Source organism: Eriocheir sinensis, chromosome 11 (genome assembly GCF_024679095.1).
Source record: "Eriocheir sinensis breed Jianghai 21 chromosome 11, ASM2467909v1, whole genome shotgun sequence".
NCBI lineage: Eukaryota > Metazoa > Arthropoda > Malacostraca > Decapoda > Varunidae > Eriocheir > Eriocheir sinensis.
In genome coordinates this window covers 6,884,472-6,906,659 of record NC_066519.1, presented here as the reverse complement: position 1 = coordinate 6,906,659, position 22,188 = coordinate 6,884,472, and the positions used below count along the sequence as shown (strand labels likewise).

The window sequence follows — 22,188 nt, the reverse complement described above, 5'->3', positions numbered from 1 at the left end:
GCGGGAGGCGGGGGAGTACGCAGTTAGCTCTAGAAGAGCAGTCAGAATTAAAACATCGATCGAAGAGAGAATGTGATGCAACATTGTCGCGGACATTAAAATGTAGAAGACTGCTAGTAAGAGCAGGAGAGTTGATGAGACGAAGAGCCTTTGTCTCCACTCTGTCCAAGAGAGCTATGTTTGTAGAACCCCCTAACCTATGAGGGATAACGAGGCCTCTGTATATGGACAACATATGTGGGAGAAAAAGGGCGGAGCCGATACAGTACCCTAACCTCGAGGAAGATAATTTAATGAGAAATGATATATGAAATTTCCAGCTAGATTTTGAGTTAAGGATAGACCGATAATATTTATTGTTGAAAACGGTGACAACTGTTTTTTTTTTATAATAGGGGATAGCTGTTTGAAAGATTGTGTCGAGCTGATTGGTGGGGAAATTGAGTTTTTTGAGGCACTGAAGAACACCAAGTTCCTCCTGCCCCATTCGGAAATGATAGCAAGATATGAGGTCAAACTCTCTACAGCGTCCAGCCTAGAAGCATGTTGTTCCTGTATAATGGGTCTTCTGTCAAAAGATTTTGGGTAATACTGAGGAGTAATAGGCATATGACTAGATAGGACAGCTTATTTTGGAATGAAGATCAAAACAGAATAACAGAGAGTGGGGGATAAAACATAGATATGCAGGACTCCACTGGTATAGGTTTAGCCGAAGAACAGTGACCGTATACCACGAGAGAGATTGATCGATCATAAAGTTAACTGGAGAAGGTAGGTTAGTAAGCAAAGATTTGTACCAGACTCTGTCAAAAGCATTTGCATTGTCTATGGGAAGTGCAAAAGTTTCAATGAAATGAAATGATGACCAGGGGTCAGTAAGAAAAGCAAGAAGATTACCAGTAGAACGCCCTATGGGGAACCAATACAAGCTATCAGAGAGGTCAGAGGTTGATATATGCTTGATTATTTACCTGTTAAGGATTGATTCAAAAGCTTTAGAGAGACAGGAAAGACTAAATATAGGACGGTAGTTTGAGGGATTGGAACGGTCACCCCTCTGGATCACAGGCTGTATGTAGACATGCTTCCAGCAGGAAGGAATCGTATATGTTGAAAGGCAAGGACGATAGAGTTTGACTAGGCAGTGTGTCAGCACGGAATCATAAGAGGCACTCTATCGGGTCCATCAGCCTTATATGGATTGAGGCAAGAGAGGGTATAGAAGACATAGCTTCTAAGAATTTTAACAATAGGCATAATAAAATCAGAGGGAGGATGAGTCGGGGGAAGAAGCCTTGAATCGTTCAGAGCGGAATTTTCAGAGAAAGTTTGAGGGAAGAGCTCAGATTTAGACAGGGGTGACAACTATGCTGCCATCTTGACTAAGGAGAGGTATAAAAGATGAAGAAGTTAAATTGTTTGATATATTTTTTGCAACGTGCCAGAAGTATCTGGAAGAATTAGAGAGAGCAAGGTTTTGACACTTTGAACACGACAGACCCTTTAAGTGGGCAGCTTCCAGTTGCTGGGTTGCAGGTGATGCATGTCAATCCACCCATCGACGAAAGTCCACCTACTCTTGGTGAGGTCAGAGAGTCTGTGGCAAAGCTGAGGGGTTGAAGATCACCTGGAATCTGTAACATCAGTACGGAGTTGCTCAGACCTGGAAATGAGGCCATGATCCGCGGGTTGCATGTGGTCTCAATTGCCGCATGGCAATCTGGTACCATTCCTCCTGACTGCACCAGTTACAGTTGTGTTTCACTGCTCAGTGTGCCAGATAAGGTGTTTACCCATCTATTCCTGATGCGGATTAGCATTCAGCTGTTGAAGCCGCAGGGATCTGACTTTACCTGAGTTTGGTAAGTAGAAAACTGACCGTATCTCTCTAAAGACAGATTCTCTTACTTTCCACACCACACTACATACACGCTACACACACACACACACACACCATTTCCCTTTTTTTTTAAATTAAATATGGCAAATATTCGCCCTGCCTCGAAGTCCCCGCCGGGGGGAGGGGGGCATAAATGCCCCCAGGGTTGACTCCACTTTCGGCTCTCCACCTGAGAGGTGTCTTGATATCTCTTCAACCTTTTTCTATATTGACTTCTGCAACATTCCCGGTCTATGTTTTCGTTTTTATTCTGTGGAACACCACCTCTCCTCTAAACCTCACCTTTTTGACCTCACCGAAGCACAGGTTTCTGATGTTACTGACAGCAATCGCTACTCAGTTCCCTCCTACTATCTCTATCCTAAATTTCGATCCAAAGCCGGATGTTGCGTCTACGTACGAAACGACATCACTTGCCCTCGTGCCCACGACCTGGACTCGTCTGAATTTTCCACCATCTGGCTAAGAATTAATTGTCACTATTACGAAATATGTCTGTGTTGTTTATCTCTTACCTAACTCTACTATCTATGTAAAATTCTTTGACTATTTGAACTTTAAAGTGGAGTAAATTTTGGCTCACCCTCCTTTCGCTGAAATCTCCATCCTAGTAGATTTCAATGTTCACCACCAGCTTTGGCTTTCATCCTCTTTCACTGATCAACTTGATGAACAAGCCTGCAACTCTGCTCTCCTCAGTTGGTTCAGCACTTTACTCGCATTCCTGATCACCTTGGAGATACGCCCAACTTTCTTGGCCTTTTCCTAACCTCTAACCCTTCAGCTTACTATTTAAAACTATTCTCTCCGTTGGGCTCTTCCGATCACAACGTTATTTCACTATTCTGTCCTATCGCTCCTGTATATCCTGAGGACCCATCAATGACGCGGTTCTTCTGCTATTTCGCTTCAGCTCGGTGGGATGACTTGAGGAAGTACTTTTTCCCGTTTCCCTTGGAATTATTACTGCTTTCAGAAAAGAGACCCCTCTGTGTGTGCCTAGCGCATCACAGAGGTGATTGTCTCTGGAATGAAGACACTCATTCCACGTACTTTCTCTACCCCCCATGCTAAAAAGCCTTGGTTTAATTACGCTTGTCTTCGCGCTATAAAAAGTAGAGAAGCGGCTTACAAAAGATACCAGAGCCTTCACACTCCTACTGATCATGATCTTTACATTTCTGCCCGGAATTGTGCCAGATCTATTTTCAGACTAACGAAGAACTCTTTCATAAATAGAAAGTGCCGCAACCTTGCTTTCTCTAATTCTTCCAGAGACTTCTGAAACCTAGCCAGAAATATCTCCTCCAATTTCACTTCTTCATCTTTCCCTCCTCTCCTCAATACTGATGGCAGCACCGCCGTCTCTTCTGTCTCTAAAACTGAACTTTTCTCTCAAATTGTCTCTAAAATCTCCACTTTTGACGATTTGGGGCATATTGATCCTTCTTATCCCCCCTCTGACTCCTGTATGCCTGTTATTAAGATTCTCAAGAATTATATTTTCTATGCTCTATGAATCCTCAATCCTCAGAAGGCTTATGGACCTGATGGAGTGCCTCCTATCGTTCTTAAAAAAAACGTGCTTGAACACTGACACACTGCTGGGTCAGAATCTTTCGTCTCTGCATTTCAACATCTACTTTTCTTTCCTGCTAGAAGTACACCTACATACAGCCTGTGCCTAAGATGGGTTACCGTTCCAATCCCTCAAACTAGCGTCCTATAGCGTTTCTTTCCTGTCTATCTAAAGCTTTTGAACCAATCTTTAACCGGCTTATTTTAAAGCATCTATCCACTTCTGATCTTCTATCTGATCGCTAGTATGGGTTACGCAAGGGGCGTTATGCTTGTGATATCCTTGCTTTCTTAACAGACTCCTGGGCATTCTCTCTTAGTTGTTTCAGTGAAACTTTTTCAGTTCCGCTAGACATATCGAAAGCTTTCGACAGAGTCTGGCACAACTCTTTTCTTTCTAAACTACCTTCTTACAGATTATATCCTTCTCTCTCTTCCCTTATCTCCATTTTCCTTTCCGGTCGTTCTATCTCTGCTTTGGCAGACGGTCACTGTCGTTTCCCTAAGCCTATAAACAGTGGTGTCCCACAGGGCTCTGTCCTATCACCCACTCTTTTCCTGTTACTCATGAATGATCTTTTCATAGCAAACTGTCCTATCCACTCATACGCTGATGACTTTACTCTGCATTATTCAACTTCTTTCAACAGACGACCCTCACATCAGGAATTACAAGACTTCAGACATTAGGCTGCAGAACGTTTAACTTCAGACCTTGCTATCATTTCCGAGAAGGGTTAAAGGAACCTTGTGTCCTTGAACGCCTAAAAAAATCGATGTCTCCAACTATCAAATCGACACAATTTTCCGAACACCTATCCTCTATTCTTCAGCAACACTCAGCTGTCATCTTCTACAATAACATCCTCGACCTCTCCTTAGCTCAAAATTTCAATTGGAAACTTCACATCTCCTCTCTTACTAAATCAGCTTCCTCAAGGTTGGGCGTTCTGTATCGTACCCCCCGCACAGATGCTTTCCATATTTAAGGGCCTTGTCCGCTCTCGTATGGAATATGTATCTCACGTGTGGGGGTGTTCCACACACACAGTTCTCTTGGACATAATGGAGTCTAAGGCTTTTCGTGTCATCAGTTCCCCTCCTCTTACTGACAGTCTTCTACCTCTTAAATTCCGCCCTTATATTGCCTCTCTATCTTCTATCGATATTTTCATGCCGACTACTCTTCTGAACCTCCTAACTGCATGCCTCCCCCCTCCCGCGGCACCACTGCACTCGACTTTCTACTCTAGCTCATCCTTATACTGTCCAAACATCTCATGCATGAGCTAGCCAACATCTCCATTTTTTCATTCCTTTCACTGGTAAACTCTGGAAGAGCCTTCCTTCGTCTAGATATCCTTCTGTCTATAACTTGACCTCTTTCAAGAAGACACCTCTCCATCCAAAATTGACCTCTCTTTTGGACCCTCTTTACTTTTTGCTTTGTGGGAGCAACGATTAGTGGACTTTTTTCTTCATTGTATTTGTGTTGCCCTTGAGTTGCTTCCTGTGCTGTAAACAAAGATAAAAAAAAATCCTTCTCTAAGCCTTCCTAATGTATACATTTGAATACCTCTTTCATCACAGTTAACTGAAAATAATTCGTCCGATGGAACATACAGTTCACCTCTGTATATCAGTCTTGTCCAGGTCAGATATTCGGATCTTTTATTTATTTTCTTTCCTAGTTGAGGATATTTCAAATTCAACTTTTTAACAACGTATCGTCCTATATTCATGAATAATTCATCCTCTATTACAGTCTATGTGTTCAGGTAATCTGTCCCTGGATTTCCAAGATTGTTTGCATCTTCAGCTCTCTCACTTAACAACATATCACTTTCAATCTCGAAACCAACATCTATGTTTTCGAAACAAAATGCTGGTTAAGCAAATTATTAGGTTACTTTTTCTTCAGTACATGATTTATTCTCAGCATTATGTACATCCTTCCCAAGCAAGAACTTTCTTAACCTATATTTAAAGTTCAGTGCATCAGGATGATTCTGCGGTCCACTCATTCGCCTAGTACAATCAAAGAATCTCTCCAAACAGTGTTGATTCAGTCTTTGTGTCTTAAGGGGGGGGGGGGGGGGTGTAAATGGTCGGCCTGTAAAAAAATCATTTTTGTTATTTTTGGCTTATAAAATTCTGTGAATTTTTATCTTTCTTTTGGTATCTGAATGAATCTGATAAAAAAATAATACAGTGGTATGCAACATGTAATGTAACGTGCTGCAATGAGTTTATGTGCAGCGCTACGGGCTACAATGCATGTTTTCACCCCTTTTTAATTTAATTATAGGATTTTTTTTCCTTGGACTGTCATGAAACTCTTAGGTTCTCTCTCATCACTGGGTTATATTTTAATATTTATCCATAATAATTTTTTTTTCATAAATCCAACAAAATACTCTGTGTATCTGCCCCTCAAATGTCTTTTTTTCATTATATTTTATCGATTTTACACAGTAGAACACTTGTCTTTACTTTGAATTATGATGAAATATGGTAAAATTCGAGTACCTGGATTTATGAGCACGTAAAAAAAATGTAACCTTGGGTAAACAAAGCAGCCTGTTTACACAATCAATGAAAGTCAGTTAGGGAAACCGTGTATGCATTTTTCTTCATATCATGATGTATATATCCTGTGGATTTCGAGTCCCTAGGTGGAATAGGTAAAATTCAAAAAATATTTAAACTTCATCGCTTGATATCTCAAAACCATGATTATGCACTTTATAAAATATCTCCTCCTATACACTTCTTGTTATACAATACACATATCTCCCACTGCAGTTTATGAAAGTATGTGTAAGGAATAAAGGCTACTCTCGAAACTATTGTTTGAAATTGATTTTGATTTTTGAGAAATATTAATATGTCCAAAAGTTTTGTGTTATTTCATCGAACTTTAAAAAAAAATGTTTTTACTATTGTATAAAACCAAAAGAGAGTAGCCTTTAATCTCCTATCCTTCCTGATTAAAATGCTTTTTGAATGAAAGAAATCGGCCCATAAATAAGGGAGGAGATACACTTAGAACATAAGGAATTTAACATGGGATTTGAGATTTTACCCCCCCCCCCCTTAATATAGCAAATACTATACATATCCTTCAGCATATCATATAACCCTAGCAATGGCTGACTCCTTTCTGAAATTGAAAGAGCATAGAAACTTTATGCTTTATTCTCTTGGTTAACACTATATCAATCATCCTGTGCAAAAATTCCTCTCTATCACACATTGCGTGATTTTACATCTCCATGCATTCCACATGAATTCAAAATGTCAAACCACTCGTTTACAAAATTGAAGTAGTCCGCAGTCTTCCTTCAATTTTTAGTTTCTAGCAACCATCTTCCTCCCAAATATATCAGTGAATATGCACATGACTTGGAGACAACTGTACTGCATACTTTACACATTGGGCCGATTTCGGGAACGACAAAACGAAAACGCTCACCGGGTTCGTTGGCTGGCGCAGGCGTTGGCCGGCGTTAACAGCGCCACAGAGGCGCGTTAGCAGTGCTGCTAATATTGAGCCAGACGTCAGCAGCGCCACTGACGCGCGTTAGCAGCGCTGCTAAAATTGAGTCGGACGTTAGCAGCGCCACTGACGCGCGTTAGCAGTGCCACCGACGCCCGTGAATATCACTGCTGCAGCTCTGCTGAGCAACATTGCCAAGTGGCCCCGTGTGAAAGGTGCCTTTGCAGCGCTACAATCGAGACACGCACGCTCTGCTAAAAAAAAGGAGCGCGGCTGCAGCTACGTGTCGAGCAGCACCACTTTTCGTGATCGCCGCTGCAGGCGAAGGCAACCACTCAAAAGCGTCTGCAGCGCATCTTCATTATTTGCCAGCGGCAGCGCTGCTAAGTGGCCATGTGTGAAAAGGGCATTATTAAGTGATCTCGTATAAGTTGACGAAGTCAAAGGCCGCCACTTCTTGTGCATCCACAACTATAGGGGCCAAGACACAGAGGCTTTGGTGAGTCGGGAGTATAGGGTGCCCCAAAATTTCGTGCGACCCGTTCAAACTTCGCTCACTAAGGCTCGAACATCTATATATGACATTCGCAGCCTAAGCAGCAGCAAGTTGCCAGGTCAAATATATGTGACTGCCGCAGGGTAGGGGTTAATGGGTGTACACGGTGGAAAATATAAGAAGCAAGTAGTGTATGTAGGAGCTGTGTGGATTTGGACAGCAAAACATTGCAGTACGTACGACAGTACGTTTAAAGGGTAAAAAACTAAAGTTTTTGTCCTAGGATAATAAGAGGTGGTTTGGAAGTTTTCATTGCATTCTGACAAAACACATTGTTGTCAGATTATATATATATAAATAAGAGGTGGTTTGGAAGTTTTCATTGCATTCTGACAAAACACATTGTTGTCAGATTATATATATATAAATATAAATATATATATATATATATATATATATATATATATATATATATATATATATATATATATATATATATATATATATATATATATATATATATATATATATATATATATATATATATATATATATATATATATATATATATATATATATATATATATATATATATGCATACAAAACGAGCATTTTCATCATGCATCTACTTCGATTTATGCCTTGGATTTTTTTTTGAGAAATAACCTGGACATGGATATAAAATTTTGGCAGAATCACTGTTGTAGGACTATTGGGTAATCCATAAAGATATTATTAACGTACCCTATTCATGTGTTCCACTGCAATAAAGCATTAATAGTGCCAGAAAAATCAAATATTCAACATAAAGACCTAATGCTGCCAAATTATTTAGAAAAAAAATATATATTAAGAAATCCTAGAGCAGATGCAACTAGCGTACCTATTACTTTATCAAAAGTAAAGTTACGGGAAACGCGCGTCAAAGTTTTCCTTCCATTTTCAGTCCCTGTAGATAGATAAAATGGGGACAATAAGAAAAATATGCACAGGTATTGACATATATTATACAATACATAAAAAAAAACCAATGTATTGCAGGTAATGGTTCATTTTTTTTTTTTTTTAATTGTAAGGATCATATATTCGTAGGCCATTATCAGTCCTTATGGGACTCTACCTCAGATGTCTTTTGAATTATATTTCATTGATTTTAAACAGTAGAACTCTGTTTTTTACTTTGAAATTTGGGGAAATTTGGTCAAATTCGGGTACATGCATTTGTGACCAAGTAAAAAAGACCTAACATTGGGTAAACAAAGCAGCCTGTCTACACAACCAATGCAAGAAAGTAAAGGAAACCATGTCTGTTTTTTTTCTTAATATCCTGATGTATATATCTTGTGGATTTCAAATCCCTAGTTGGAATAGGTAAAATACACAAAATATTAAAATTTCATCGCTTGATATCTCAAAACCATGATTTGGCAGTTTAAAAAAAATATCTCCTCCTTTGCACTTCTTGTTATACACATATCTCCTACTGAAGCTTATGAAAGTATGTGTAAGGAATAGGGTTTGCTATCGAAACTATTGTTTGAAGTTGATTTTTATTTTTTTTAAGTATTTGTAATTTTTTTTTTATTATTCCATCGAACTTTAAAAAATATTTTTTCCTGTTGCATGAAACCAAACAATAACAAGCATTAATCTCCCATCCTTCCTGATTAATATGCTTTTTGTATGAAAGAAATCGGCCCATAAATAAGGGTGGAGTTACACTTAGAACGTAAGGAATTTAACATGGAGTGCGAGATTTCACCCCCCCCCCCTTAATTAAATCCCAGCGGGAGGGTTGTTTATACTCAGATGACGCTGATATTTCGGGAGGATGTTGCCAAGTGTTTTAGGCTGCTTTTTCAGAAATTTTCGTTTTTTTTTGTGGCCCTACAAACGTACTGACGTCCTTAAATAGAAAGGAGGCTGTGTGCAAGATGTTTTTAGTTATTAACATACCACTACCAGGTGACAGGTGACATAGTAATCACGTGGTCGGAGGTTGAGCATAGGCTCCTAACATGGTTTCTTGGAAGTATATACAAGGAGGTTGAAAGTCATTAATGAGCAGATGAAGTTTTCTTCGTTCTATTTGGCACGCACTCTACGTATATTCCACTGCATCACTTCGAAAATCTTATTTGTTTAAGTTTTTCAGGGCAACCCCGAAAGGGGATGTCCCCACACCAACAGCACTCCTACTCCTACGGTATGTACCAGGATCTTGATCTGCCTGAAGCGCCCGGAGAGTGGGAGCGGCCCAGAAGTGTTGATAATTATTAAAGGGCACAAGTGTTACCAGTAGAGATATTCATATCGATGTGTGGGAATGCATCTTAGGTCTTCGTTTTGAGTTTTACATTGATTTCGTGGAAGAAATCAATAAAGAAGGAAGTAATGAAAGGAAACCTACTGAGATGATAATGTAAACGACAACATGGAAAGTGATCGCGTGTGTATTAGGATGGATCATTTTACACTATTTTCGATTTTCCTATTCTAATAGTGGCAAAAACTTGCGCATGGATGAGAGAATAGCCTCTGCATAATCTTAGCTTAATTGGTAATCATCTTCTGCCCCCGGTAGAGCGATGAAAATCATACTTTAGTAGTAAAAAAGCATTTTTCTTTAAATTAAAAAAAATGCATCATAATTATTTCTAAAAGCTACGAAGTTGATGAAAAAGAACTCATATAATCGATTTTACAAGCACGTTGTCCTACGTTAATATCTTTTTGCCCTCGGTAGCAACGTCAAATGTGGAAAACATTGATAATTTTTGTAATTTCCAGATCAACTCTTTGGCTTAAATAATGCATTTATATATTTCCTACAGCATTTATATTGTTGCATAGGCATGATGATATATGCATGTACGTCGACCTTCATCTTATACAGCCCCAACCACCACCATTCTTTTGGCAGCATTCAGGAGAGGTGACCTTGAAACGCACGCACTGAGCTGCGCTCATTCAGTTATCCTTTGACTACGTTGGAAACTGATGGGTGATTTGCAGCTGTCTCCTTGAGTACTCAGAGTGCATGTGTATGTGTGTGTGTGTGTGTGTGTGTGTGTGTGTGTGAGTGTGTGTGTTCATTGGCTCAGTCTCTCTGCTCATATATCCGTTTATTTTGCTCATAACTCTGTTTTGGATTTGTTACGGTACCGGGCTTTATATATATATATATATATATATATATATATATATATATATATATATATATATATATATATATATATATATATATATATATATATATATATGTTATTGTTGCCCTTGAGCCGGCTCTTTTGTTGTTTTCTTTTCAGGATGTCTACCGCTACAACTAGGACATCGGTTACATTTCCAATATTTGGAGCAGGAAAATATTTGCAATTACGATATTTTCCCACATGTGAAGAGGTGATGCAATACTACCATCATGTGAGAATTGAGTTGAGATCATCAACAAAGGAATCTACATTGAAAGACATCGCCGCGCTGTTCACGGAGAGACTGGAATACTTTTGGAAATTAGCTTCCATTCCAGCACTTTCGGCAGCACGGATAAATCAAATGTTGAACATTTATCGTGATAAAATGGCTAACATCATCTAATCAATAAACGCGAAAAAGAAGAATACATCGTTACAGAAAACCTCGAAGCCTTCAGGGTATCAGCTCACACCACCATATTCGACATATCGGACTGTAAGTGCCCTGACTTGAGAAAATGCAGCTGCCCTTCTGAACGACGGATGCTACTGTAGGAGCAACAGTTCTTACTCAACCAGAGACGTAATCGAAAAATGGTAATAAGAACTTTAGACGTTAAAACAACAAATAAAAACAAGATGACTCTTGCAAAAAGATTGACAGCATTTAGCTAAACAAGAAGGAAAAACAGGCTATCAAAAGCCGTCGACTAGCAAACAAGAAACTTTTCAAGAACAACCTTCTTCGTCAGCGTCTAGCTAAAGTGATGACGCATCTATAAAATCATCCTCATCTTATGAGCTAACACGCAGAAAAAACAAGACATGAAGAGAACAAAAAAACAATCAAACTCCCTGTACTTTCTGAGGTTTGTGATCGTACGGGTGTCTCAGACAGAGCTGTTTCTTTTATTACTTTTTCTGTGTTAGAGGATGTTGCGTCGATACGATATGATGTCAGTGCAGTAATTGATCAAAATCAAATAAGAAGAGCCAGAAAAAGAAAAAAAACACTTTTCAACATTTGACATATCCGTGTTGTCGAAAGTGCTGCAATGGAAGGTAATTTCCACAAGTATTCCAGTCTCTTCGTGGCCACAGCGGCGATGTCTTTGAATATCGGTTCCTTATTTAATAATGTCAACTCAGTTCTCACATGATAGCATTACATCTTCACATGTGGGGAAACGTCGCGATTACAATTATTTTCCTGCTCCAAATATTGGACATGTAACCGATTTTCTAGTTGTAGTGGTAGCCATCCTGTACAGATTAAGGAATAATGTATTATTTTCTTACGCAACAAAATAAAAAAAAGTTATGAGCAAAACAAACGAAGATATAAGCAGAGAGATTGAGGCAATGAACACACACACACACACACACACACACACACACACACACACACACACACACACGTACATACACATGCACTCTAAGTACTTGAGGAGACAGCTAAAAATCAACCACTGCTTGTAACGTAGTCAAAGGGTAACTGAAGGAACGCAGCTCAGTGCGTGCGTTTCAAGGTCACCCATTTGAAAAAAACAGACAGAATAATAGAGTTCACTAGTTAAGGCACTTGTTCTTTCCAGACATTATGCCAATGATTTTGATGACGGTAAAATCTTGAATTCCATATAAGCATTGTAACTCTGAAGCCTGTCAAAAGAATGGTCGTGGTTGGGGCTGTATAAGGTGAAGCTCGACATACATGCACATATGCAACAATATAAATGTTGTGGGAAATATATAAATGCATTATTTAAGGTGAGGCCTTGATCCGCGGGTTGCATGCGGTCTTGACTGCCGTTTGGCAGTCCGGTACCATTCCTCCTGACTGGAAGTCAGGAGGTTGTCGCTATCTGGAGAGGGAAAGGGGACCGCCAGGACTGCAACAACTACCGTTGTATTACACTGCTCAGTGTGACAGGCAAGGTGCTTGCCCACCTATTGCTGATGCGAATTCGCAGCCAGCTGCTGAAGCTGCAGAGACCTGAACAGTCTGGGTTCACGCCTGGCAAGTCAACAACTGACTGTATCCTAGCGCTTCGCGCACTGGTGGAGCGCCAACGTGAGTTTCGACGGGGGATGCTTGCAGCCTATGTCGATCTCAGGAAGGCGTTTGATTATGTGCATCGTGAGGCACTCTGGGATTTTCTGCGACTCCGTGGGATTCCTGCGAGGACTATTGGTCTGCTGACTGGCCTGTATTCTGGGACAGAGAGTGCTGTGAAGTGTGGAGGAAACTTGTCCAGATTCTTACCCGTGAACGTGGGAGTGAGTCCTTGCCCCATCCCTTTTCAACACTTGTATGGACTGGGTACTGGGCAGAGTTGTGGACCAGATTCATTGAGGGGCATCCATTGGCAATACCAGGCATAGCTGGGCACGATAACAGAAAACCTTATTCCCGATAACCGATAACTGGTAATGGAAAATCTTATTGGTGATAACCGATATTCGTTAACTGGAGACACAAATATAGGCGATAACCGATAACCGATACTCGATATAAATCCACAATTCAATTCGCAATTTTCATTATCTGTATTTTAGAAAACTTACAAAACCTGAAAACCACACGTTGACACGTACCTATGGACGGTAATACTAGAAACGCCGGAACCGGTGTTGTGTTATTTGGCGTCCCCACCGTCAAAAGCTGGCGCTTGCTGGCGCTTTTGTTTACAAACACTGGTCTCTCGTGAACTGCGCCTGCTCAGACCAGCAAGCGCAGACCTGTACAGTCTCACAAAGCTTTTTAACCGAAATTAAGAGTTGCTGGAAGGCTTAATTAGACATACAGTACCACTACCACCATCCCCGCTGTTTCTAGAACGACACTGTACGAGTTGTATTTATATGTACTGAGTGTCGTTCTAGAAACAGCGAGGATGGTGGTACTGTATTTCTGATTCAGCCTTTGTGAGACTGTGCAGGGCTACGCTTACTGGTGTGATCATGCGTAGTTCACGAGAGACCAGTGTTCGTAAACAAAAGCACCAGCTTTTGACGATGGGACACCAAATAACACAACACTGGTTGCCTTCAATACCATGGCATGCTCACAAACGAATATTGAATATCAAATTTGAGGCAGTGAATAATCATTTGGGGGGCAAAGTTAAATGATTTTTCTCTTTGATATATTGATTTTTGAGTCACGCATGCCCAGTAGGGAGGAGACGGATTTTTTTTTCTGAGAGGCGGAAAAAAGTAGCGATCATCGCTAGTTTGGTTACAAAAGTAACGAAGATACCGATTTATATTTAAATAAGTAGCGGATGGCCGATAACCTGATTTTGTTATCAGCGATAAAGTATCGCGATAACTTATCGCGATAACGCCCAGCTATGATACCAGGGTCATTGACCTTGTTTTTGCTGATGATGCAGTAATCCTGGCGGAGTCGCTGGAGGTTTTGGTGGTGGCTCTCGAGACACTGCACGAGGAGGCGAAGCCCTTGAGACTTCAGGTCTCCTGGGCCAAGACCGAGGTACAGGTGTTTGGAGGCTTGCTGGGTGAAACAGTACAGTATGTCCATGCGTGTGGCGAGGACGTTGAAATCTCAGAAAGTTTCACATATCTTGGTAGCGTAGTTCATAACAACGGTAGGTCTGGCCAGGAAGTCTTACGGCGGATTGGTCTGGCCATGATGTTATGGAGTCGCTCAACACGAGAATATGGCGTTGTCGATACCTGTGCAGAAGGAAAAAGATCCGGATCTTCAAGTCCCTTGTGCTCCCTGTCTTACTCTATGGTTGTGAGACATGGTCATTAAATGGGGACTTGGAGAGGCAGATTGATGCCTTTGGTAATAAGTGTCTACGCAGAATCATGGGACACCGCTGGAATGACTTTGTGTCAAACTGGAGACTACTCCGTGAGACTGATTCGACATAAATTACCTGCATAGTCCGTCAACGACAACTCCGGCTATACGGGCACGTGGCACATTTTCCTAAGTGGAGGAGGCCAAGGGGGCGCCCGCAGAGTTCGTGGCTTGAGCTAGTCGATAGACCCTGCCGGGAGGTATTTGGGTTGGGAAGGGGGCCTGCATGGAGACTCGCCCGGAGGGACCCCCGGGCTTGGCGTCGTAGGGTGGGCGAGGCGACGCGCCATCCGGCGTATGCCCCCATCAAAATTATTTATAATAGCTACGAAGTTGATGAAAAAGAACTCAAAGGATCGTTTTTCCAAGCCCGTTATCCTACGTTAATATCTTTAGCTCCCGGCAACAACGTCCAATGTGGAAAAAAATAGGTAATATATGTAATTTCCAGATCGACTCTTTGCCTTAAATATTAAGCCAGAGTCGATCTGAAAATTATAAAAAAGTACATTTTTTTTCCACATTTGACGTTGTTTCCTGGGGCAAAAGATATTAACGTAGGACAACGTGCTTGGAAAAACGATCCTATGAGTTATTTTTCATCAACTTCGTAGCTATTAGGAATAATTTTGATGCATTTTGAATTTTTTTTTAAATCTAAAGAAAAAAAGGTTTTTACTACTAAAGTATGATGTTCATCGCTTTGCGGGGGGCAGAAGATGATGACCAATTAAGCTAAGATTTTGCAGAGGCTATTCTCTCATCCATGCGCAAGTTTTTGTCATGCCATGGAGCCTAAGAAAAAAATCGTACTGTACAAAGAGTACATGGATTTCGTCAGGCATTACCTCATTACGTCATTATAAGACGGGTAACACAACAATGTAGGGAAGAGTATATAGGCCATAAGCAACGGCCAGTTTCAAGTTCATAGTAATTTGCAGCATCAAATTTGTCTTTTAAGTGAATTAGCTTGCTAATATGTCGAATATGACTGGGATTGGATCGTACTGCTCTCATGTATGGTGCAGTGAGACATCGATACAGATAAATAAAAGTATGAGCCTCGTATCAATCCCCACCCTTAAGGGGACACGGGATATTTCATCAGGTTTAACAAAGCTATACAATGTAGCCTAGTACAAGAAGAATAAATGAGGGTAAAAGTCAATACTCATCATTCAACTCGAAAGAAAGGAATGCATGTGTGTGGTCTACGCAGTCCTATTTTAACAAATTTGCATATCGAAGTAATAGGTTATTGTTCAATAGCCTATTTTTACACGTTCTTATTTCAACATTTATCTAGTTGTAATTTCCCTACCCACTTTAAACATAAATTATCATATCTGGACAGTTCAGAATTGTGAAGACACAACGGAATTATACATAGTTAAGGGCATAAAAAGATAAACGAGACAATTTTTAAAAACAATAAGGTATTATGATAATATAAATATAAAAGGAACTTAAGAAAACTTATTGAGAAAACGTGCGAGGAGACGAGGTCGTGGTAACACACTGTGTGTCGACAATTACGTCACCGCCCGCACTCAACGTTACCAGATCCTCGCATTGATATTCGAAGATTGGCAGACTTCCATTAGTTTCATTCGCATTTTTTTTCCCATAAGAATTACAAAGAAATTCAAGAAAATGCTTAAATTAAACAGGACAAACGTACTGAGCCAGCTACAGACATTTTCCATACATCGATATGAATTCCCCTTCTGGTAACACTGGTGCCCTTTAACTATCAACACTTATGGGCCGTTCCCACTCACTGGGAGCTACACCGGTTTCCTGTTTTGCCCACGTACAGACGACGCGGCCAGAGATGCGTTGGAACCGATAGCAGTCCGGGAGAAGTCAATGCTTCTCCGGCTCACTTTATCCTCCGGCATTTTCCTCACTTTCGCCCTCCCAACAGTCCGCCACTCCGACGTAGTGTCAAACCATTTCAAATAGTCCGTTGAGGTGTCGCGGGTCATTTCCTACCCTCTATTCTGCCAAACAGTCCCAACACCTATTTTTCCCTCTCATTTTTTTACCTATAGGTAACATGCGAGAGGAAGAGATAGGTGTTGAGACTGTGTGGCAGAGCAGATGAGAGTAAAGGACCCGCAGAATCCAACGCCTCAACGGACTATTCGAAATGGTTTGACTATAGGGAGGGAGAGACAGGTGGACCCTCCTGGGTTGACTTGCCAGAGGATGAGGCCGGCAGCACGACACCGTGAGCCTGTAGCAGTCACCGCTCGAATCGCGTATTCCTTCCCCTCAGTGACACGTAAGAAAATGGGGTGCTGCAAAGAAAGACTTAATATTCTGTGTTTTCATGTTTAATGTTCATCGTCCCTACTTGTCCCTGTGTATGTAGCGTCTTCAATGTTTAACTTTCCTTGTACTCGTTTACCTTTGACTGTCCGTCTATGTCCTTTTGTTGTTCATCTTTACACATTGTTCCACACATACACCAACACTTAAATATCACCCACACTTCACAACATTCACACAAACGTATACCCACACAAACACCTTTTCTTAGTGTCTTGTCCGTGTCAACGACCTGTGTATGTTTGCCCCAATAAAGTAACCCTGACGGATATTGAGTTTCTCTATCCGGGAACCTATTAGCATTTGAGAACACTCGCTACCACCATCAAGACTGTGCCTCTGTGGTCGGGGACACTCACTGATGTTGGGCGGCAGCCCCAGCGGATACCCAGGGTTCTTCTAGGAACCACCTGACTAGGTATTTTAGAAGGAGGAGTGTAGTCAAGAGACTCCACACTGCGAGACAGTTTTGATGATGTCAGCAAGGCAATTGTCATGATCTTGAAGGGCAAGGCAAGTCTCCTTCTGGGGCTAGATAACATGGTGAGAGGAAGTCGCTTCGCCTCAGTGAAGGGCACGTTTTCCTTGTAAGGGATGACCAGTATTTTTCTCACCAATTGGTAGCGTTCACAGTCTTTTGATAATGCGGAGTGGGACTCACCACAGTGGTAACACTAAACAGGGACAGTCGTCACCGTGGGCACCCCTGCCACATAAACACATACCTTCGGGAGTCAATTATGTAAGCAGTACAAGTCTGGTTCATGGGGCCATACCATTGGCAATGGAAACACATCTTGGGGTTGGGGACATAAGACGACATATATATTCAAGGAATCTTAACCATTTTAGGCACTACCGAGCGGGAGAAGGTGATGAACGGAGTTGGTATAGGTGTGAGTGTGCCTTCTACTTTCCGTTGAACTCGCCGTCGATGTTGCTTCCCCTGCTGGAGCCTTCTGGTTTATAGGCTTTGACTCTTTCCAGCATGGCTTGCTTTTTTGGATTATAATAATGATAATAATAATAATAATAATAATAATAATAATAATAATAATAATAACAATAATAATAATAATAATGATAATGATAATACTAATAATAATACCGAGATCACTGGCCATGGTTTTTGCCAATGATACAGTTATTCTTGAGGAATCGCTGAGAGTTATTGTGATGGCTCTCAAGGCACTGCACAAGGAGGCGAAGCCCCAGAGACTCCAGGTCTCATGGATCCAGACCATCAAATAGGTTTTTGGAGGCTTGCTATCTGAATCAGTATTCATTTCTTGCGTACCCGAGATCTAGGTGTGGTTTTGCCTTGACGGAGACACTGGAGAATATTGAGGACAGTCGAGCTGCCAGAATACTCTGTCGCGTAGGACTAGAGCTCTCTTGAGGAGAGACAAGGAGAGGTATGTCAGGAGTCTCGCTGAGGAAGTCGAGGGTCATTTTAATCCAATTGAAATCTGACCTGCTCTCCGAGCCCTGAAGAAGCTCCACTCCAAGTCTCCCTCTCACGTGAGCGCAATCCGAACAGCTGATGGCTGCCTCGTGTCGGACATCGATGGGCAGAGAGCTTGTTGGGCTGAGTACTTTGAGCAGTTGTGCACGGTGGGCCCTCCATTTGGGCAGCTTCCAGTTGCTGGGTTGCAGATGGCGGATGCTGACCCACCCATCGACGAAAGCACACCCTCTCTTGACGAGGTCAAAGAGGCTGTGGCAAAGTTGAGGGGTGGAAAGGCACCGGGTACCTGAAACATCAGTGCGGAGCTGCTCAAAGCTGAAGGCAAAGCCATGATCTGTGGGTTGCATGCCGAATTGACTGTCGTATGGCAATCTGTTACCATTCCTTTTGACTGGAAGAGGGGGTTGGTCGTCCCAATCTTTATAGGGAAGGGGGCCCGACATGACTGCAACAACTACCGTGGTATTACACTGCTCACTGTGCCAGACAAGGTGCTTGCCCACCTATTCTTGATGCGAATTCGCAGCCAGTTGCTGAATCTGCAAAGACCTGAAGACTCTGGCATCTTCTGCGTCTACGTGAGATTCCTTCAAGGACTATTGGTTTGCTGACTGGCCTGTATTCTGAGACTGAGAGTGATGTGAAGTGTGTGTTGGGGGGGGGGGGGGGCTTATCCAGCTTCTTTCCCATGAATACGGGAGTGAGGCAGGGTTGCGTCTTTGCCCCATTACTTAACAACACCTGTTTGGATTGGGTACTAGACAGAGTTGTGAACCAGAGTCACTATGGAGCATCATAGGCAATATAAGGGTCATTGATCTTGTTTTTGCCGATGATGCAGTGATTGTTGCGGAGTCGCTGGAGATTTTTGGTGATGGCTCTCGAAGCATTGCACGAGGAGGTGAAGTCCTTGGGACTTCAGGTCTCCTCTTTCAAGACCAAGATACAGGTGTTTGGAGGTTTACTAGATGAAACAGTACAGCCTGAACATGCGTGTGGCGAGGACATTGAGATCTTTGAAAATTTCACATACCTTGGTAGCGTAGTTCAGGAAGTCTTACGACGGATTTGCTTGGCGCACGGTGTTATGGACTCGCTCAGCACGAGTTTATGGCGTTGTCGATACCATGTGCATAAGGACAAAGATCCGGATCTTCAAGTCGTGCTCCCTGTCTTACTTTATGTATGGACATTAAATGGTGACTTGGAAGGCGGATTGATGCCTTTGGTAATATATGTCTACGCAGAATCATGGGATATCGCTGGGATGAAGTCAGCACCAACTCCGACTATACGGGCACGTGGCACGTTACCCAGAACCTGATCCTGCTCATTGGATTGTCTCTGTAAGAGACAATCCTGAGTGGAGGAGGCCAAGGGGACGCACGTGGAGTTCGTGGTTTGAGGAAGTCGATTAATCCGGCCGGGAGGTACTCAGGATGGGAAAGGGACCTGCATGTAGGCTCGCCTGGAGGGTCCCCCAGACTTAGCGTCGTAGAGTGGGCGAGGCGACGCGTCCCCCGGCGTATACTCCCATTGCTTGACTGATTGATTCTTGCGTTTCAAAAACCAGCCATTACTCCGTGAGACTGATTCGAAGTCTAGCTTCCATAGTCAGTAAACGAAAATTCGGGCTACATGAGCAAGAGGCACGCTACCTAGAAGGCAACCCTTTGAGGAGTCGGTGACCGAGTGGTCAGTGTGCGGGAGTGGTGAGCCCGTGGACCTAAGTCCGAGTCCCATCGAAACACTTTAATTTTTCAAACCATCGTCGAGTAGCGGAAGATTACCCACCTGCTATCCAGATCTTCAATCAACCCTGACTCAAGCGACGTCAGTCAAGAGGAGCACCGGAGAGAGCATGAGCCAATCTAGAGTCATTTATCACGGCAGCCACTATAAATAAATTTGGCTGGGGTCGTTGAAGGGACACCTCAAGAAAGCCTACAGACAACATCTAAAAAAACGTTAATTGGGTTATAACTGTATGTGTCTATCCCGAGTGGAGGAGAACAACGTAACGCGCACCTAGTTCGAGGTGTTATAAAATGAATAAATCCTTCCATGAGGTTCTTAGGATGGGAACGGGGCACGCAAGAAGACTTTCTCAGAGAATCTCCCAGATTTGGTGTCGCAGAGAAGGACGGACCGACGCAACCCCAGACGATGCCCCCATAGACTGATGCACTGATTACTATTCTCATCATTGTTTTCATTTCAGAATAACAGTTTACCTTGGATATGGTCTCTTGAATTTGGACTTCAGAAGGCTTATTTCCAATGCAACAAAATGTTTACAAGCTCCAAAGAAGGTCATCATTAAGGCACCCCTATCAATTTCAAATTTAATGGTAAGACTGATGTTGCTTTCTCTCTCTCTCTCTCTCTCTCTCTCTCTCTCTCTCTCTCTCTCTCTCTCTCTCTCTCTCTCTCTCTCTCTCTCTCTCTCTCTCTCTCTCTCTATATATATATATATATATATATATATATATATATATATATATATATATATAGATATATATATATATATATGAGTAGGTAGGAGGACACCTGCCGAAACGGGAGTAAGCCACTCCCGGTGAGGTATATATGAGCAGTGAGGAGGGTGCTGAAGCCCCCCAAAGACTTCCCATATCCTCATTTTGCGTTTCCCTATTGTCTCATCAACACCACAGAGCAGTTCAGCATGCTCTCTCAAGACAGATCCTCTCTCTTTCCACACCACACTACATTCAAACAACATACACACCTTTTCCCAAAATTCAAAATTCAAAATTGCGAACCATAGCATTGCCTCGAAGTCCAAGCCTGGTGTGTGTGGGGGGGGGGGGGGGGGAAACAAAAAACAGCCGGGAGGACGCCTCTTCTGGCTGCCGACATGAGGGGGGTCTTGGTAACTCCTCGAATCTCTTTCTTATCAATTTCTGCAACATTCGCGGTCTTCGTTCTAATTTTCATTTTGTGGAGCACCATCTCTCCTCATTTAAACCTCAAATTCTCTTCCTCACCTAAACACAGGTTTCTGAGGCTACTGACAACAACCTCTACTCTGTTCCCTCCTACTAACTCTATCCTAAATTTCAATCCAAAGCTGGATGTTGCGTCTATGTACGCAACGACATCACTTGATCTTGTGCCCTCGACCTTGACTCTTCTGAATTTTCCACCATCTCGCTAAGATTTCATTGTCATTCTATTACTAAATACATCTCTGCTGTTTATCTCTTACCTAACTCTACTAACTATGTAAAATTCTTTGACTTTTTGAACTCTAAAGTGGAACACGTCTTGACCCACTCTCGCTTCGCTGAAATCTCCATCCTAGGAGTCCTAGGAGATTTCAATGTTCAACATCAGTTTTGGCTTTCATCCTTTTCCACTGACCAGCCTACAACTATACTCTCTTCAATGATCTGCAGCAGTTGGGTCAGCACCTTCACATATTCTCGACCGTCTTGGAGACAGGCCTAACATACTAGACCTCTTCCTTACTTCTAACCCTTCTACTTACTCTGTCAAACTGTTATATCCGTTGGGCTCCTCCGATCACAACCTTATTTCTGTATCCTGTCATATCGCTGCTGTACATCCTCTGGACCCACCGAAGAGGCGATGCTTCTGCCATTTTGCTTCAGCTCTGTGGGACGACCTAATGATGTACTTTTCCGATTTCCCGTGGAATGATTACTATTTCCAGAAGAGAGAACCCTCTGTGTGTGCTCAGCGCATCACAGAGGTGATTGTTGCTGGAATGGAGGCATACATTCCATGTATTTTCTCTACTCCTCATGCTAAAAAAAGCATTGGTTTAATCACGCTTGTTCTCGTGCTGTCAAAGATAGAGAGGCAGCTCACAAGAAATACCAGAACCTTCGAAC

At 42.0% G+C, this 22,188-nt stretch overlaps 1 long non-coding RNA gene across 1 annotated transcript in view; it reads left to right on the top strand.

Annotated features, from left to right (window-relative positions):
* Positions 1–22,188, top strand: part of LOC126997173 (uncharacterized) — a 56,143-nt gene that overhangs the window by 18,858 nt on the left and 15,097 nt on the right. Inside the window, exon 2 of the long non-coding RNA XR_007751922.1 lies at positions 20,532–20,661. This is a non-coding gene — a long non-coding RNA (uncharacterized LOC126997173). The remainder of the gene's footprint in view (positions 1–20,531; positions 20,662–22,188) is intronic.